At 38.7% G+C, this 20,367-nt stretch overlaps 1 non-coding gene across 1 annotated transcript; it reads left to right on the top strand.

The window, feature by feature from the left end:
• Positions 1-18,040: 18,040 nt before the first annotated feature.
• On the top strand, positions 18,041-18,142 carry LOC127558450 (U6 spliceosomal RNA). Its single transcript, XR_007952839.1, has one exon. It is a non-coding gene; the product is annotated as a U6 spliceosomal RNA (small nuclear RNA).
• The last annotated feature ends 2,225 nt before the right edge of the window (positions 18,143-20,367 follow it).

Below are 20,367 nucleotides of genomic sequence, written 5' to 3'. Positions count from 1 at the left end.
GAAAATGTTTAGAGAGCCTACATGTGATCCAGTGCAGTTGGCTTTATATGAAAAAGGAAAAAAGAGACTTTTTAAAATATCTGTGGCAGAAAACTGTGGTCCAGAAAATGGGGGATCATGCCATAACAAAATCTCAGCTATTCCCAATTGTGCTAAGTGGGAGAAATTGAGGACAACATCTTTGGGGAAGGAAGAGTGATCAGTGCTAGCAACCCCAAACTTAGAAAATACAGTATCCCCAGACTTGTGATAAGGAGAAAAGATGGGTTTCTGGGCAAAACTAGAAACCTCAGAACACAGCCAACAAGATGGGAGATTAAAAGCAGATTTTGCAACAGGGAGAGAAGGATATGGAGTTAGACTGTGAAAAGGGATAAGAAATGTATAGGATGCTTGCTGCATGAAAGCAAAAGACAAGCCCAGGTGTGGCAAAAATCCAGTATCCTAACTCCCATGGCAACATTCAGGTAGAAGGTGCCTTTCTCAATAACAGTTTCAGATCTTCAACACCCTAATTGAATACTGAGACTTTAGAAAAGATGAATCTCTAGAAGTCATGGGGGTTTTATGTGTATGTGATTAAGAAAATTTATTGTTTTGAACAAGATGGAGTGAGATTTCTCAAGATAGATGTGAAAATCAAGTAAGGCTAAGGCTTTATCTACCCCAGAGTTGGAGTAGGCCTGAAGGTCCTTGGGCATTGACTCAAGGGCATACCTAAGTCCCCTTCTTGCTATCCTCCCATGACATCATTTTCTTCCTACCTCCATCAAATATGGGCAACTATGTACTTAATGGCCAAAGTTCACTTTCCAGGGTAATTCCCATGTTTAGAATGTTAAGACCCTTAGTCAATGAGGATAATGGTCAGGGATGGGAGGGGTATTTGCATTAGGGACTATTTAAAGTGTAAAACATATCCCAAAAGGTGCCTCCTCCTTTTGATTGCTTGTCCAATTGGAGGGACTTCTGCTTCTTGAGAGAACATATAATAAACTTTCATTTTGCTCCTAGAGATATCTCTAGCTTTTTATTAAATGGTGACGACTCAGCATTCTGAGCCACACAGTTTGGATTCACACCTACAATAACATACACTTAAGAAGAAGATAGATATTTTATCGATTTGCAGAAAAGGCAAATGCATAGACATTTTGCAGTGACAGCAATAATAGCTAATAAGCCCCAATACTAATATAAATTATAGCAATACTAATGTAAATATAAAAAATAGAAGAAATATCACAAATTTGGGGAAGTACCAATGCCTGTTGCCCAGCTGGGGGATCCCAGATTCTAGTTCTTAAGTTCCCAAATAGGGAAGTCCCAGGCAAAAATCTTTTCTATGGTTGAAATTCCAAAGCTAGTACGGTGTCATGGTCATTTAAATACTACTTGAAACAAAGAGGCACGCGTCCAAGGATTGTGTTACAGAATTCCTCACTTGGGTCTGGCCTAGATCCAAGTGATACATGGTTCCTTTAGTGGTCAACATGTTTTTCAGAAAATTGATCCAATTCCTGCAAAACATCTTAGGGGAGCAATTGAGAAGTTGGCCAACCTCCTCCCTTAATCTTTCCTGCTTTACAGTCTATCTGCCTTTATCTCGCTTCTCAGAATTTATTCAGATTGGTATTCAAATATGTTTCTTTAGAGAGGCAGATATTTTCTTTAGACAAGGGAGTCATCCATAATATACAGCAGCTTATGCACTGGGACTTTATATATTCATGGAAGAACTTTTTAAAAGTTTTTTTTTTTTTTAAAGTAAGGCTTTTTATTTTCAAAATATATACATGGATAATTTTCACCATTCTCCCTTACCAAATCTTGTGTTCTAATTTTTTTCCTTCTCTTCTCCCCATCCTTTCCCTTAGACAACATGTAATCCAATATATGTTAAACATATCAATTCTTCTATATGTTTCCACAAATATCATACTGCACAAGAAAAATCAGATCAAAAATGAAAAAAATGAGAAAGAAAACACAATCTAAGCAAAGAACAAGAAGAAGAGTAAAAATACTATATTGTGGCCCACATTCAGTTCTCACAGTCCTCTCTCTAGGTGTAGATGGCTTTCTTCATCATCAGGACCTGCAAGACATAAATACCCCGGTCCTCTCCAAAGTACTAAGATTGGACCTTGGCCAGTGTCCTTCCTCATCCTTTCAAAGAACCTTTTGAATGTTCTGATGCTTAAAGTCCTGTTTTATCCACATCCACCCATCTGACTCTCTAACTTATATACTACAGCTGTGTCACTGGGCATGGTCACGGGCAAACATATCCTGACCCATGATGCATTCCTGCCTTCCCATCTCTCAGCGAGGCTGTTGAACCTTCCCTTGCGAGGCCTGGAAATCCTCACTTGTAACCTCTCCCTCAGAGATTACTGATTGTCAGCGTGCCCAGTCCCAGACCTTCGGTTGTCTCCCATCACTGCCTCACCAAAGAGTGGTTCTTGTCCAACAGAGCCCCCGGACACAGGAGCTGGCAAGCTTAAGTTTGGAAGACACTGAAGCTAACACTCTCACATCTTTTCATCATCTCCTCAAGGCTTGCGTCCTTAGCCAAGGACGACATGGTTTTCTGGCAACGAGCATTAGTGTTCTCTCTAGCCAGTTTCAGGATAAGAAGACCAGCTGCTTCTCCTTTACCTACTAACCTCTCAACAGCCACCTGTAGGCAAGCCACAAAATCAGGGAAAGTTTATACTGCCAGAGGCTAGGAGAGCCAGCAGCTCCTTAACATATGGAGATTTAACCCTGTATGTCTTAATTCTTTCCTTAAATTTCTTCCCCTGCAATGGCGCCCACGTTCTTTCCTGGGGGCTATCCAACATGCCAAATCCTTGCTTCCTGGTTCCCTCGTCTGTTGCCCTCTGTAACACGCATCCTAATTCTGACTGTAACTCATCTACTGCCTGCTTCTTTCCCCACTGTCTCTTCCTATGATATCACATCTACTTTTGGCTTGCTTTATCAGTCTTGGGGTCTTGTCTCCCTTCCCGTGATTGGACCAGCCAAACTCATGAGTTCTCTGGCCAATCCAGTCCCTGTTTCGGTGCCATTTGTAACCTCCTACTCGGAGGCTAGTGATTGCCGGGGCCATACATGCAGACCTTCCTCAGATAGACACAGAGATGAGACCAAGATTCAAGTGCCAAACAGCCTTTCTTTATCAGGGGTTAGCAGGAAGCAAGAGCAGGTTTATGTAAATCTCTGAGTCTCTCTCACTCTGCCTCTCTCTACTTCTCTCACATCTTTTTCTTTGCCGATGGCAAAGCTGCCCATTTATAACTACTCTTCTCTGGGATTACCTGTGCCTAGCCCACTCAGCACTGTGTAGGTGAATCCACAGAAGGGAGACACCTGGAACTAATGCTGTGTCCTAAGAAAAGATCTATCCAGAGGACACACCCCTCACTTTCTCAAGGAAACACCTGTAAGACACAACCTCCTGCCTCAGAGGCCAACCCCCTTCTACCTCCTGGATCCATGCTACCAGCTGATATGGCAAACATGGCAATTCTCAGAAGGAAAGTCTCTAACAGAGCTCAAAGATATTAGAAAAACACGGGGGTGAGGTCAAGATGGCAGAGTGAGGTAAGAACTTACCTTAGTTCTGCCCCAGACCCCTTCAAACAACTTTAAATACTAACTCTAAACAAATTTTAGAACATCAGAATACACAAAAAGATGGAGTGGAAAATTTTTCCAGATGAAGGCTGCTTGGAAGGATGGCAGAAGGAGGCTGTGGCATCAGGGTGGGTCAGGTGCCAATCTCAGGTCAGACCCAGGTTAGCACAACCCAGGACCCAGGAAACCAGGAAGTGGCAGTGATTTCCACATGTCTCAGCCCACAGGAACAAAGGATAACTCACAAAGGACTGATGTACTAGTGTGAAAGCAGTCTCAGCCCAGGATTTGGGAGACCCTGAATCAACAGCAGCAGCAGTAGGTTCTAACAATCTCAGCCCACAAGTAGAGGGGAAGGCAAATGGCCAGAGGGGACTTTTTGCTGGCACTGTGGCAGGACTCTGTTTCTTTGCCCATACTCAGATCTGGGTAGCAGTGTTGGTTCACAGTATAGGTCCCTAGGTGGATGTGTGAAAACAGCTGCACAGAAGTCCTGATGTTGGGACATTACACCCTGAAAACAGAGTTCTATTTTAACAAAGCGTTAGAAGTTAAGCAATAGGTTGGAGAAATATGTTAAGGGAGCCACCTGCTAATGGCTGCTGGGAATCTAATTCTGACCAGCAGAATAGATCCCTTTATGTGAGAGGATGATAATGATATAAGGAGACTGAGAGGCAGTTGCATTCTCTGACCTCTCTCATCTTCCTTCTTGCCTCCAATTTATTTCATTCCCAATTCACAAACAACATCTGTGTCAGTAAAGGCCGAGTTGAAACTCCTTCAAGTGTCGGGGCTTTTGGGGATTCGACCTGCCCCTTCACACTTAGGCATGGTCCTTAACAGAAATGAGTAAACAATAGAAAAAGATTTTGACCATAGAAACCTAATATAGTGACAAGGAAGATCAAAATATACACTCAGAACATGATAATACAATCAAAGATCCTACATCCAAAGCCTCCAAGAAAAATAAGAAATGGTCTCATGCTAAGGAAGAGATCAATAGGAATTAGGAAAATTTAGGAGAAGAAAAATTGGCAAGAAAAATAAATGAGAGTGATACACAGCATCTATTGAAGAAGTAACATAAACTTAGAACATAATATTAGAACAGTTATAAGAAATATATGTGGCAAGGTTTAACTCACATTGCTCTGAAACTCCTCTCTACTTGCCAAAAACTCATACACAACCTCTTGTTGTTAGTCTTTTGGTAGATATGGATATAGGTTTTACTGGGAGAACAACTTTGAATGGAGTTCTTGTGTTGTATGTGACAGCCTTTAATTTATCTTATCTAGCTTTTCCCAGTGGCCACTGTAGTAATCATATTTCAGAAGTCCTAGATATGCCCCAAATGAGCAAAGCCAGAACCATCAAATGTGACAGTTGAAAGAGGCTTTAGCAGCTCTTGAATGTGACCTCTACAGGAAAGGAATTCCCACTCTATACAACCCAGCAAGGAACCCTTGAGGTAGCTTTAAGGACCATCCCATTTATATACCAATCAAGGTGTTAAGATGTTTTTATTGAAATCAAGCAACATATTCTCCTCCACTACCCTCTGGGGCCACTTCCCCCTAGTCTCCTCACTATTTGGCTTCCAGAAAATATTGCACAGAGGCAAGGCTGAAACCTGGTCTTCCTGACTCTACCATGTACAATGCCTCATTAATTGGAACACTACAAGTCCCCTTAAAGATCACCTCACTTGCATGCAAGTGATAGAACTGGCATTAGAACCCAAGCCTGGGACCCACGGAACAGAGGTACGCTATAGATGCCCTTGCACACTTGCTTGGCCTTAGCCAATGTCTTGTACTCCTCCAACCCTAGAAATGTTCCACATTGTCTTCATTCCATGCTTTTGCTTACTTTGCACCCCAATCCCAGCATGCCTTTCCCACCTCCACTTTTCTAATAAAGTTTTATCTATACTTTATTTTTTATTTTATTTTATATTTATGGAACAAAAGAAGCATTTATATAACATAGCATATAAAATAGATGATTGCATGTGAGACTACACATTTACTATGTATAACTTGCTATTTGAATATAGAAATTATCATGTAAATTTTTTTCTTTCTTTTATTCTCTAGTGTTCTTGCCTCTCTCTCCATTAAATACAAATGGGCATATGTAAGTTTATATCTATGTAAAATTATTTAATAGCTATGTCTATTTATCAGTTCTTTCTCTAACTACAGATCACATCTTTCTTAATATGTTCTTTATACTTAATTTGGATATTTAAAATAGTAAAAATAATTTATTCAGTCAAAATCATTCTTAAAATGATATTGCTTTTACTGTATGCAATGTTCTCTTGGTTCTGCTCATTTCACTCTTCCTTATTCCATGCAAGTCTTGAAATATTTTCCCAAAAATCATTAAGCTCATCATTTCTTATAAAATAGTGACGAGATCAATATAGCATCACCTAGTTTGAAATAAACATGTGGCAAATTCGCAATTGCTATTCTCTTTGCCAAAAAGAAAGCTTATTTAGGAGAAGAGTTTACAGGCAAAATAGCTGAGCAACCAGAGTTAGCCAGAGCAGAAAGAACCATTAAAAGAAGGCGCTATGAGAGAGAGTACCTCATAGTGGGATTAGTCCTGAAGAGAACTTAGAAAAAATCTTCATCATAAGTAGATCTTTTATAGGGGAAATGTAACTTTGAGGGTTTCTCAGGTGAAAAGCTGGGAACTCAAGAGGAAGGTCAGAGAGCTTGATGGAAGCCATGTGGGAAACCATGTCCCGGATGTGTCTAAAAGCATGCCAATCAAGATAGTCTGAGAAAGTTAACTTCCTTTTTGTGTGCAATAAGGGTCGATAGAGTTTACATTTTGACTGTCTTAACTTGTGATAATAAAATAGTCTGGGAATGCTAAGTTTACATGAAGGTTGTCTCAAAGGTTGTTGTGAATGTCTTTAAAGAGACTATATTAGAAACAGGATGAATGAATTCACAATAGACTCTGACTTCACATTATTCTATACAAATAAGATTTGGGCTTTCTCCTGACAGGGGAAGATAAGTCAGTTCACATCAACATTAGTTATTCCATCATACTCATATACCACAACTTGTTCAGGCATTTCCAATTGATGGCTGTTCATACAATTTCCAGGTTTTTTGCATCCACAAGTAGAACTGCTATAAACATATTAAAACATATTGGTTCTTTCCCTTTTTTTCCTTAATCATCTTTGGAAATAAACCTAATAGTGGTATTGTTGGATTGAAGGATAAAGAGAGTTCAAAGGAATCTGGGCCTAATTCCAGAATAGTTGGATCAGTTCACAATTGTACCAACAATGAACATCTCAATTTTTCAAAATTTTCTTCTTCATTAGTTGCTTTTCCTTTTTATCATTTGAACCAAACTGATGGGTATAAAATGATATCTCAAGGTTATAGACATTCTTTATGGCCCAAGAATCTCAGCCTTATCCTTCCAGTCACATCTACAATGGACCTTGCCCATGACTGATTTTTTTCTTGTCTTTCATTCATGTTTTCATGTAATTCCAGTTACTAGAATATGTTTCACAAAGTTTCATCCTCTGGCCCATCCCAAGCCATGATTGAAAGCAAAATGAAATGATGTATTAAGGACTTATAACTGACCACAGTACAGTTTTGGGAAGCCTAGACTTTGCACTGTCTCTGTCACCTATAACAGTACTCTTTGTGGTGTTAAGGAACTGGAAATTGCAGAGATACCCATCAATTCAAGAATGGCTGAACAAATTGTAGTATATGATTATGAAGGAATACAACAGTGCTATAAGAAATGAGGTACCCTAAAGCATAGGGAAGGGCTGTGTGCCCCTATGTCTCTTCATATCTATCTCTTAGCTTTCCTAGATTCCTGTAAGAGTGACCTTAACTACCACCTTTTGCAGGAGGCCTTCCTTGCAACCTCCAATTGCTAATGTCTTCAGATTTGAGACATTTATTTCATTTACTCTCTAAGCCTCTTGCACGAAGTGAATCACTTACATGTTGCATCCTAAATGGAAAAGATTGTTTTTTACTTCCTTTGGATGTCTGTTATTCACCCTAGCTCTTGGCATCCAGAAGGAGCTCAATAACTGCTTGTGGAATGACTGCTTGCTTTTTCCATGGCATGTGGCCAGTCAACTAGTCAGACAAATTTGAGCTTCATATCAGGAAGTTTTCTTGACAAGTAGCATTATTTCAAGTAAAGCAGGGCAACCTTCATTCACTCCTTCCCTGGAAGTTTTTCACTGGTTTGTTCCACTATGGACTAGATTGATGATTAGAATCTTTCCTATTTAAGAAGGTGTGGGATTATGTGAAGGAAATATTCATAAGACCCCTCCCTCGCTTTTATTCTATGCAGGAACCCTGGGATGATAGATATCCTTAGTCACTTACATCAAATGTGTACTGGACAGAGAAATGCAGGCCTATATTCTTGAGAAGATTGAACTATATTTGGGATTGTAGGAAAAATTGGAAAAGTGATTTTCAGAATTTTTTGAGGAAGTACCAGAGACTTCAGAGACATTCTTTGACTCCAGCTTCCTGGTTCCTGTTCAAAGGTTCTTTTACTTCTATGTATACCACCTTTGTGAAGTTTTTTTCCCCCTGAGGAGTATTTAAATGTATTATGAATAAAGGGACTATTTCTTTAAACCCTTTTGTTCTGAGTTATGCAACATAGCAGATCTGAAAAGAATACAACTGAAATAACTGAATCTTGAACTGTTTAAATAAGATATCAATCATGAAAAGCAAATAAAAGACAACAGAGATAACTCGGTGTTAAATACACTAAACAGAACATCAAGTGTAACTGAACAAAATCAGTTGCCACAATCGAAAAGAGGAAAAGAGCCAAGAAACAACCTTAGTCAACATAAATTTGACCTTCTTTCTAAGAGAAGAGAGATGGGTTGTTTAAAATAATACCAATTTAGAAGAAAAAAGAAAGGAAAAATTCATCCATGAAACCATATGAAGAAGGCTGGTTGATTACTATCATAGTCTTTCATAGCAGGGATAACCAGTATAAAGAAAAGTTATTGAGAGTAACTTGATAAGATACCCAAGGAAGCAAGATCATGACAAAATATATTTAAGGAAGAAAAAGGAAAGAAAAAATGGGAAAGAAAACAGAAGGCTTCTCATGGCAAACTGTAGACTATCAAGGACAATACTCTTTAATATCAGGGTCCCTATTATGAGTCCTGAATGTAGATGTGTTGGGCAGAGAAAAACTAAAGAATTGTTCTTTAGGACAAGGTGGAATAAGGCACTGATAGAGATCAGTTTAGCTCTGTGGTTCTACCCTATGGGGAAATTGTTCAGTCAGAAGTCCTAGTTACTTCAAATGCCTTAGGCCCATCCTCTATAAGGGTCTTAGGCAGTCTTCCCTTACCATATTCGGTCAGAAATCTTAGTCATATCCCTGAGTTAAACTTTCCTTATAAAATATACTTATGGCCCATGCAAAATTCACTGTGTGTCTTTAAGTCAGTCTGCCATAACACTTCTATGCAAGTGGTATTTCCCTACTACATTTTGTAACTCCCACTTCTTCTGCTTAAAGCTAACTAACTCTTGGAGGGTGCTAAGTCCCTTTCAGAATTTAACCTGCCATTTAAAGTCAGGCCCCAACATCATGGAATATGTTTTTCCTCCTGGTAAATGGCAATCATAGCCAAACCTGTTTATAAAAATTAGAAACTCTATTTAAAATTAAAAATAAAAAAGTTATTAAAAACTCTAAATAAAATTGTATTGTATTGTATTGCTAGTATTTGGATAAAGTGATATACATACTGGAAAACATCACATAGTCTGAAATTTGAAATATACAAAGATTAAGGTAAACATTATTCCCTTGTAAAATTAGAAATAAAAAAAAGTGAATAGCTATAAAATCTTTTATTAAATCTAACACAATTAATAAAATGAAATATAAAAAGGAGACCATTATTACATTGCTTATATGTAACACATTCAGTGTCAGTCATATAATGTCAGTCATATAATCAGTCAGTCATATAATGAATTAGATTAGGTATGATGAGATCTTCAGTGTTGGGTGTGGTTAGTAGAGAAACTGATAAAGTTAATTCCAGAAGCAGGCAGGGAGAAGGCACTGATAGAGATCAGTGTAGTCCTGTGGTGTTGGGAGAAAATATGAACAAGTTCCTTTGGCGAGGTCCTCCAGTCTGAAATCCAAGTTATGACAAACCCTGAGACCCACCCCCTGTAAAGGTTTCAAGCAGTCTCACCTTGCCATGCCCAGTCAGAAATCCCAATCATGAATCTAAGATTAAACTTTCCCTGTAAGATCTACTTATGGACCATTCCATGACTGCTGCCCTCCTTTGAGTCAGTCTGCCAAGGTACTCTGCCTCCTGGTGCCTTTCTCCCATGCCACATGATATCTCCCCTAACCCCATCATGATTTTAAACCTTCTGAATGGTGTTTTGCACTGATGGAGATCAGTTTAGCTTTATGCTCCTACCTTTGGGGTGATCATCAATTCTGAAATCCAAGTTATGTCAAACCCCTGAGAACCATCCTTTATAGAGGTCTTGACCAGTCTCACCTTATCATGCCCTGTCAGAAATTCCAGTGAGGGCCCAAAGGTTAAATTTTCCCTATAAAATCTACTTATGGACCATTCCATGATTGATGCCTTCCTTTGGGTCAGTCCATGATGGCATTTTGCCTCATGGTGCCTTTCTCCTTAACCCCTCCCCCGCATGCCACATGGTGTCTCCCCTAACTAATTAGATAACTAATTTTTTAGGGCGCTAAGTCCTTTTTGGGCTTTAGTCTGCAAGCCTAAGGGCATGCTCCAATCTCATGGGGTGCTCCCTTTCTACTGGGTAATTGTGAGTTCCACTGAGGAATTTCTTTTTCATATGCTCTCCCAACTCTATTTAAAATTTACTATGCCCAGTGTCTACTGTGTCTCTTCATTTCATCTGTAACTTCTTCCCTAAATAAATCTATCTTTCCCCAAAGGGAATGGCCATTGTGAATTGTTCACATGACCAAATCCCAATTTGTGGTGCCTACCATCATCTAAAGTCTACATCAACCACATAATGTTAGTCCTCAAACAACATCATTTTGGTGCTCAAAACCCTTGGCTGCCTTCTTGTTGAAAGCTAAGTAATGTGCACCTCAGTATTTTTTTTCTGCTACTCAATTCCTGCTCCTCAGCTAAGGTGGGGAATGACCAGAAGCCCAGCAAACACCTGTTGCCTCAAAACCCACTATGATGTATGGTAGACTCCCCTCAGTTTCTCTCAAGATAGGAATCTCCTGTGTCCCCAACTTCCCAAGTCCTAAAATCCTCCTCTCAGGACCTGAAGTGAATAAAAGGGTATGGCTTATCAGCCCAGCTATCCTGCACCCCTAGAAAATCCTTTTCCTTTCAACCTTGGCTGCAGAAGAATTGAATGGTAAAATAGAAAATAAATTATTGTAATTGGAAGGACAGTTTTCTGCCACCTTTAAATTTGGGGCTATGTTGTTTAAATTGCAATTCTGTGGGCGTGGAGCCAAGATGGTGGAGTAAACATGTCTTTGAGTCCTTCTGATTTCTCTCAGATCAACACCAGATCAAGTCTCTGAACTGGTTTTGGAGTGACAGAACACACAAATATTTGGAATGTAAAAAATTTGCAGCAGAAATATTTTGAAAGAACTTCAGAAAAGATCTATTTCAATCAAGTGAGAGATTGGGGAGAAAGGAAAGGGGAGATTACTGAGCACAGGGAACAGAGTATGGACCACAACATAGCATTTTCACTCTTTCTCTTGTTGTTTGTTTGCTTGCATTTTGTTTTCTTTCTTTCTTTTTCTTTTTTTTTTTTTTTTACTTCTTGACCTTATTTTTCTTGTGCAGCAAGATTTTATAAATATATATATATATATATACATATGTTGGATTTAACAAATATTTTAACATATTTAACGTGTATTGGATTACCTGCCATCTAGGGAAGAGTGGGTGGGAAAGGAGGAGAAAATTTGGAACACAACGTTTTGCAAGGGTCAGTGTTGAAAATTATCCATGCATATGTTTTCTTTTTTTTCTTTTATAATAACTTTTTATGGACAGAACCCATGCCAGAGTAATTTTTTTTACAACATTATCCCTTGCACTCGCTTCTGTTCCGATTTTTCCCCTCCCTCCCTCCACCCCCTTCCCTAGATGGCAAGCAGTCCTATATATGTTAAATATGTTGCAGTATATCCTAGATACAATATATGTTTGCAGAACCGAACAGTTCTCTTGTTGCACAGGGAGAATTGGATTCAGAAGGTAAAAATAACCTGGGAAGAAAAACAAAAATGCAAATAGTTTACATTCATTTTCCAGTGTTCTTTCTTTGGGTGTACCTCATGCATATGTTTTCTAAATAAAAAGCTTTAATAAAAAAATAATTATATGCATATGCATACATATAATGGATTTAACTTATATTTTAACATGTTTAACATATATTGTATTACTTGCCATCTGGAGTGGGAATGGGGGGAAGGAGGGGAAAATTTGGAACAGAAGGTTTTGCAAAGGTGTGTTGAAAATTATCCATGCATATTTTTGAAAACAAAAAGCTTCAATTTAAAAAAAAAAATGCTGTTCAGTAAGGCATAGGAAAGGGCTGTGTGCCCCTGTGCCTTCTCAACTCTGCTTTTTAGCTTTACTGGAATCCTACAAGACTTGGCTTAAATGTCAGGAGGTATTTCTGCAGGAGGCTTCCCCAAAACCCCCAATTGCCAGTGTCTTCCTCTTTGAGGATTCCTTTCATTCATTCCCTATGCTTCTTACATGAACTGAGTTGTTTACATGTTACCTTTCACTTTATATTGTGAGCTCCTAGAGGGAAGACCTGTGTTTTTCTTTTCCTTTGAATCTCTGGCACTAAGCACAATGCTTGGCATCCAGAAAGTGCTTAATAAAAGCTTGTTGAATGATTGTGTTGTGATGAATCAACTATTCAGACAAATTCAAGCTTCATATCAAGAAATCTTCTAAACAAGAAGCACTGCCCAAAGTGCCATAAATGCCCTAAATTGGTCAGTCTTCCTTCACTATCTTCCCTGGATGATTTTGAAATCTCTCTTACCCCAGAAGATGTGGATTCTGTAAAATAAATATTTATAAGATTCCTCCCTCCTTTTTATTCCATGCAGAAGCCCAGTGGATGATAGATATCCTTAGCCTAACCTATTCACAAGGGTTCCCCACTTGGATCAAACATGTGTCTTACTGAACAGAGAAGTGCAGGTGCACATCCTTGGGCAGATTGAAATAGGATTAGAACTGTAGGCAAGACTGAAAAAGTGCTTTTCAGAAGTTTTGTGGAAAGGACAGGAGGCCAGAGGGACTACTCTGCCCCAGATTCTCGCTCCTAGCCAAAGGCTTTTAATTTTACTTCTGTGAATTACTGCCTCTGAGATGGTTTTTCCCTGATGGTATTTGTATATGTTTTGATTAAAAGGAGCACTTATTTGAACCCTTAGGTTCTTAGTAATACACCATATTATCTCTGAAAAGAAAACAACTGAAATAGCCAAATCTTCAAATATTTAAGCAAGATTTCTATTTTGGAAAGGAGATAAAGGACAACAGAGATAATCTCAGTGTTAAATACACTAAATAGAACACCAAGTATAAGTGATAGGAGTCAGTTACCACAACAAGAGGAAAAGAGCCAGTAAAGGCCCTTAGTCAGCAGACACTTGACCTTGTTTTCAAGAGAAGAGTGATGTTTATTTAAAATAATACCAATGTAGAAGAAAAAAAGGAAAAAAAAAAACTTCAGTGAAACCTTAGGAAGAAAAGAAGATTGGATGATTACTAGCATAGCATTTCCTATCAGGTAGAAGCAATATAAAGAAAAGCTATTGAGAAGATCTCGATATGATATTTAAGGAAGTAAAAGCATGGCAAAAAATATTTAAGGATGAAAATGGAAAGAAAAGAGGCAGGAAAAACCAGAAGACATCTCATGACAAACAGTATACTATCAATGATAATATATCATACTTAGACTCTAAAATCAGGGTTCCTGTTATCCAGAAATGGCAATAAAAGAAGAAAAATGGGGAAAGCATCCAGGTTGGATCAAATATATATATATATATATATATATATATATATATGAGATCTATGTGTGAAGCACGAGTTTGAAGATATTGTATACATTTATAAAGTCTCTGAAGGTGAAGAAGATAAAGAATTGTGAAGAGAGAAATTTCTGACCTTATTAAAACAAAGAAAAAGAGGGAAGGAACCAAGAGAACAACTATTACCAACTTAGCTGTGTAGTTTATACATTATAAGATTTGCCTATGTAAGAATTGTCCTAATGGAGGACATTAGTAGGGGAAAGTAGCTTTCCTAATGGGTATTTCACAAGGAATGACAGCTTTAGCATCACACAAGTGTAATGTCCAGGCTAGCTTTCTGGAGGTCCGCCAGACTGGCCTTGGTCTCAGCAGGACAGACACAAAGAGGATAGTCAAGAATAGAGTCTAAAGCCTTTATTGTATACTTCACATTGTGTGTCTGTCATAGTCTGACCCAGCCTTGATCTTAGTGCAGGAGTGCAGGAGGCAGGAGAACCACCAGTAAGATGGTCAAAGATGTAATGTCTCATTTCCAGTCTGCTCAGTCTTTGAATACCCTATTACAATTACATCATTACAGCACACTGATTATGTGTGAACTAGAGAACTATTACATCACCATGCTAAGTACTAAGTATATATGTGTACTACAGAACCATCATGTCATCAATTCCACTGAGTTAACACCTTGTTGCAAGTATCTTTGTCTCAAGTATACTTCTCCAAAGTTCTGGCCCTATACCCACAAGTAACTCAGAAATTCAGAGAACACCACATCCCACTATGTTTATCATTTGGTGTTTTGGGGGAAGATTTAGACTCTGTCCAGTGAAATGCCACCTTCTGGGCTTTTTCCCTAAAGGTAGCTCTCATGTGTACTAGACTAAAATTATTGAAAATGCCTTGGAAGATGCAACAACAGTATTAAGGTTCTGCAATAACATTAACAATAGGCATTAGATGAGGACTTATCCCTTTCTTATCTGAAGACATATTGTGTCCTGCTAGGAGAATCCTATATCCTTAAGGACACAGAGAATTTGCATTTGTTTTTGGTATGTCCAGTAGAAGCCTACTTCCCCAAATCAGTCCTAAGTCAGTTCACTCCTATTCTTTAGTCAAGATCCTAATTCTAACACCAAGGCACCTCAAACTCCAAATCCACACTTCAATTAATGAACGTAAGCCAATTTTAATGTTTATATTTCTCAGAATAGCTTTGTCATTTACATTTACTGTTTGAACAATAATCCTGTTACTGTATACATCATTCTCTTGGTTTTATTTGTTTCTTTTGCATGTATGTTTTTCTTCTTTTAATAGTATTTCATATTTTCCAATTACATGTAAAGATAATTTAATTTTTTCCCTCCCTCCCTGATCTACCTCCTCCCTAAGACAGCAAGCTATATGATACATGTTATGCATGTACAATCATGTGACACATATTTCCATATTATGTTGGAAAGGAAGAAACAGAACAAAAAGAAAAAAAATGAAAATAAAGTGAAAATAGTATGCTTCACTATGCATTGAAACTCCAGAGTTCTTTCTCAGGATATGGATAGCATTTTCCATCCTATTACCTTGGAATAAGCTGGGATCATTGTTACACTTGGGAAGAGTTATCACAGTTGATCATTACACAATATTAATGAGCAATAGCTCTGTACATGACATGCTTTGCCTTGCCTTGCCTTTGTTCCTTCCCTTCCCTTTCCTCTGTCCATACAGGTACTATACTCTTACCTCTAGATGCTCTGCCCAAAGGAATGTAAATTTTAATTGCTGAAACCTCACAAAGTATCTTGGTTGTATCAGCTAGTTAAAAGACCATGGCTTAAAGCCAGATCAGTCTGTTTCTCATTGACTGACCACCAATTAGTTCCTGAGCCAAGCCCCTCTTGGCCATTGTTTGGGCCCTGACTGGTTCTTGGTGCTAATTATAGCAGAACAAAATTGTGTAATTATGTCAGAACAAAATTAAGTTATTTTGCTTAAGTATACACAGCTAGTAAGTGTCTGAGGCTGGATTTGAACTGAGTTCCTCCTGCTTTCAGAGACACTGTAGGTCCTAGGTACCAAAGGAAGTTCTTACTAGGTGTGGGATCCTTGGAATCCACATAACTTCTGTTTCCCTGAGTTTCCTCATCTGTAAAGTAAGGATTATAATCATACCGATTCCCAAGCTGTGAAAATATAATGGGAAGATAAATATAAAATATTATACAAAAATATATATACATATATAGATATATACATTATATATGGATAGACATACACATATCATCTTGTAGCTATTATTATTGTTGTTGTAGTTGTTGTTATGTGAAGGAGGTTAGGCCCTTTTTCAACATGAATCCTTTGATTTTATAACTTTAATCTATTACTTATCATTAGGTCTTATTATTATTAGATTATTGATCCATTACTTATTATTATTTTGTTTAGAAGACAAAGTGTCCTCTAGTTAAAGACAGTCTTAAGGATTCAAATGGGTAGTTTATATTTTCTGAAGAAGAGGAAGAAGAAAAAAGGAAAAAAAAAGGAAGATGGAAGGAAGGAGGAGGAAGAGGAGGAAGAAGAAGAGGAAGAGGATGTCAAGATCATTCAGAAATTGCCTTGAGAACTCTCAATGACAGAGAAGAGATAGAGAATGGATATTCTGTGTTGGGAAGAACATAAAACGTTCTCAGCTCAGGGGAAAAAAATTGCAGGAATGTGGGTGGTGCTGATCAGAAGATTAATTCTACCAATCTACACACACACACACACACACACACACACACACACACACACACACACCCCATACCACACCACACCACCCTCATTGACTTCAAGGTTTATCAATTGATTATGGAATCAATGGAAAGTGGTTTACCTGCTCCTCATCTGAGACATATCCAAGTTATGTCAATGAATCCAGTTTGGTTCAGTTAGCCCCATTGTTAGAGATAATCCACTTTGGCCCTAGAGGTCAATATGGAAAAGCACTTTAAACTCTTCAGGATAAAAGTAATCTGTGTTCTTCTGGCTTGTGGGTAAACTATCATGTATTCGTTCACTTATATGAAAGTCACCAGAAAGGGATGATTTCCTTTGGGACTTGTGATGGATTTTGGCATCAGAATATGTTGAATGAAGAACAAAAAATTAGCCAAATGAAACTTTTTGGTGGTCATCATTATTGACTATGAATGTATTGCTTTTGTGTTAAGCTAAAAATAACAATGACCTGCCCTGAACTGTAGATGGGAAGTCCTGATGAGAAGCAGAGGTCCTTAGGACACATTGATCTGGGGAGTGAATCTAGGCATTTCTGTTGGAATGATTGTTGAGCCAATCAGTACTCCACCAGTCAAGGACAAATGCCAAGAAATATCTTCTAGCCTTTGAGGGGAAATGTTCAGAATTCAAGTCTGCCTCTTTCATATTTGTCATCAGAAATGTCTACATGCAGCCCTAGAAAATCTTAAGTAGATGGTCGTTCCTTCAGTCTCTCCTTTTGTGAATACAAAAAGAGGTTCCTGTGTAGAGACCAGACTGAGAAATGATTGTTGGCCATAGTGAGTCACCAGTAGCCTTAGAGAGAACCAAGTTCCCTAGAGCAGACCCTTTGGGTGTCACGGCTGTCCAAATGAGAGAATAATAGCAGCTCAGCAACAAGCTATTTACATTGAAGAAATCAGAGAGCTCCTATATATTATCACAAGCACAGTTAATGCTAATAATAAAATGACAAAAAGCTAACAGTGACCATAAGTAAAAGGCTTTCTTTATTCCATTTAAAGAGGAAAACAAGACACATGAACTCTGGGTTCTCTAGAGGAAACACCCTTTAATGTGGGCAAATCTCAATATTTTATCAATAAATCACAGTGAGCTGTAGCCCTAACCATGGAGACATAATAGCAACAATGCACAAATGGGATTCCTAGCGGGATTCATGAATGGATCATGAGGATTACAGGTGCCTCTCCAATCAGATCAGCTAATGGGGATATGGAATTATTCTCAGAGTTTTCTGTGGTTGAAGTCATCCAGAGGGTGAGTGCAAAGAATTGTTCTGCCAATCTCAGAATGCAGTTTGGTTGTTGGGCTTCAATTGTGGAAATATGCATCCTCATAGTAAAAAGAGACAGGGTAATTTATGTTATGGAGAACTTGACTTTTTTCCCTTTTGGCCAAAGGTAGGGAAGTTTATAGAACCACCAATCCCCTTTCCCCTTTCTGGCCAGTAAAGGAGAGGCTGGTACCCACATGGGTAGCTCATATACTAAAATTGGAATGATACAGATTAGCATGGTCCCTGCACAAGGATGACACAAAAATTCATGAAGTGTTCTGTAACGACCACACTTGTACCCAGGACACCCCAGAATCAGCCGGAGTCAGGATAAGCAGAAGTCCTCAATCTTTATTCTGGGTCCTCAGACTCAGAATTGAACAGGATAGAAGCAGATTCTTCACAACCTTCTCCCCTGAGAGTGTCTGGCTAGCTTTACTCCACTCCCTAGTCCCTCCTACAGTCCTCTATACACCAATCATTGAACCAGTAGGGATAGTGGAAAGGACCATTTTCCAAGCATATGCCCATAGAGTATCGTCCAATCAGAAGTTAGCCTCAAGCGCTCGCAATCCTAATCCCAGTGCATAGTTCCAGCCCTCTACAGTGTTCCATATTTTTTCCTTTTTGGTTATTTTCCTTGTATTCAATTCTTCTTGTACAAAACCATTATTATTCATACTATTATGATGCTCTTAAATATGAAGCTCATATTCTCATGGTTGGGTGGAGAAGCTTAGGTGTGCTAGAGTTCACATCTCCTTCCCTGATGTTACACACTAAGGATACAGTTGCCATGAGTTAAAGATATACTTTGTTCTCCACAGTCTCATATTGTCTCAGAATTGTTTCAGCACCTCTTGCAAAGTTTCTGGGCTATTCCTGAGAAGCCAGGAAAACTTGGCCAGGAGAACCTATCCTTGTCCCATCTTTAACAATTAGGATGATCTTATCAAATTCCCCAATTACCAGTAAATCTGTTGCCATCAGGATATTCTGGGAGCAGCTGGGACCTGTAAGTTTACAAAAGCATTCCTTGGAGGTAGTGAATGAGAGGTAGTCCTCATAACCTGTGGCACTTATGTCTGCTTCTTTGGAATCAGCCAATGATAATCTTTCACCTTTGGGATGCTGACCAATTAGAAGGTTTCTTCTCTGTACTTTGTTCTGTGCTTAGAAAAATGTATCATATCATTTATTATCAGGTCATATGCTCCTTATAATAAATGATGAATTATTGGGAGATTTGCTTCCATCTTCGTCTTTGGTAAATTTCGAATGAGATCATTGGTGTTAGAAGAGGGATTTGGTAAGAGAATCCTCCAGCTGCAAACCTTATCACCCTTACTTTGGCCCAAGTGAAGAAGTCTCCCCAAAGCCACCATACTGTTTCTCCTAGGGGTATACAAGAAAAAGAAAAAGAAAGCTTTTATTTTATTTATTTATTTATTTTTATTCTTTAAATAACTTTTTATTGACAGAACCCATGCCAGGGTAATTTTTTACAGCATTATCCCTTGTACTCACTTCTGTTCCAATTTTTCCCCTCCCTCTCTTCACCCCCTCCCTCAGATGGAAGCAGTCCTTTACATGTTGAATAGGTTACAGTAAAAAGAAAGCTTTTAGCATGGGTGTCAAACAAGGAAGTATGAAGAGAAAAACAAGCAGGGGGTTATGACTGTAGCCAAGGAGGTTGCAGCACATGGGAAGGAACTAAGGAAGTCTTTTACAGTATTTTGCTTATTTATGTTATTTGTATTGGGGCTGGGAAGTTTGAGGAGCGTGGCAAATTGGGGCAGAAGGAATATAAGGACTGTGCTGAGAAGTTTCTCAGCCTGCCTTCACTTCTGCCTAAGCCCAAGCATGTGCCCTTGGGATATCCTCTGCTTTCTATCCTCCTCCCTCAACTCTACCTTCATGAGTGGGAGAAGGAGGAGCAGGAGGGGCAATGATACATTGGGCACCTTCAGCACAGTTTTTCTTTCCCAACACCTGAAGCAAGGCAAAAGAGAAAAGGCATTTTACAGCTGTTGGGATTACAACTGAGCACTTCAGTTTTTTAGTCAGAGCTGCTGATGAATGTCTGCCAGTCCTTACCTCTATTCTCATCCAATTGAAAATTGATGCACCAGTGGGTGGAACAGTGGCCCTTACCCAGGAAAAATTCAGGCTTTATTACATATAATATAGGAGCAACTTGACCAAGGACACTTACAACCTTCTCTAAGTCCTTGGAATTCCCCTGTATTTTGCTCTATAAAAGAAATCTGGAAAATGGAGGATGTTGACTGATTTGAGAAAAGTGAATGAACAGATGGAAACTATGGGAACTCTTTAGCCTGGGCTTCCATCCCCTACTCAGTTGCCTAGGGAATGACCTCTGTGGGTTACACATATTAAGGACTGTTTCTATTCTATCCCTCTGGATAAGGAGAACTGTTAAGCGTCTTGTTGAAGGTTTAGCCTGAGAAAATGAGAAAATACCAATTTGGGTTAGTGCAGGGTCAACTTAT

The sequence above is a fragment of the Antechinus flavipes genome, chromosome 3 (assembly GCF_016432865.1).
Source record: "Antechinus flavipes isolate AdamAnt ecotype Samford, QLD, Australia chromosome 3, AdamAnt_v2, whole genome shotgun sequence".
In the NCBI taxonomy this organism is placed as follows: domain Eukaryota; kingdom Metazoa; phylum Chordata; class Mammalia; order Dasyuromorphia; family Dasyuridae; genus Antechinus; species Antechinus flavipes.
The sequence above is the reverse complement of the archived record's forward strand: the minus strand, read 5'-3'. Positions and strand labels throughout refer to the sequence as shown.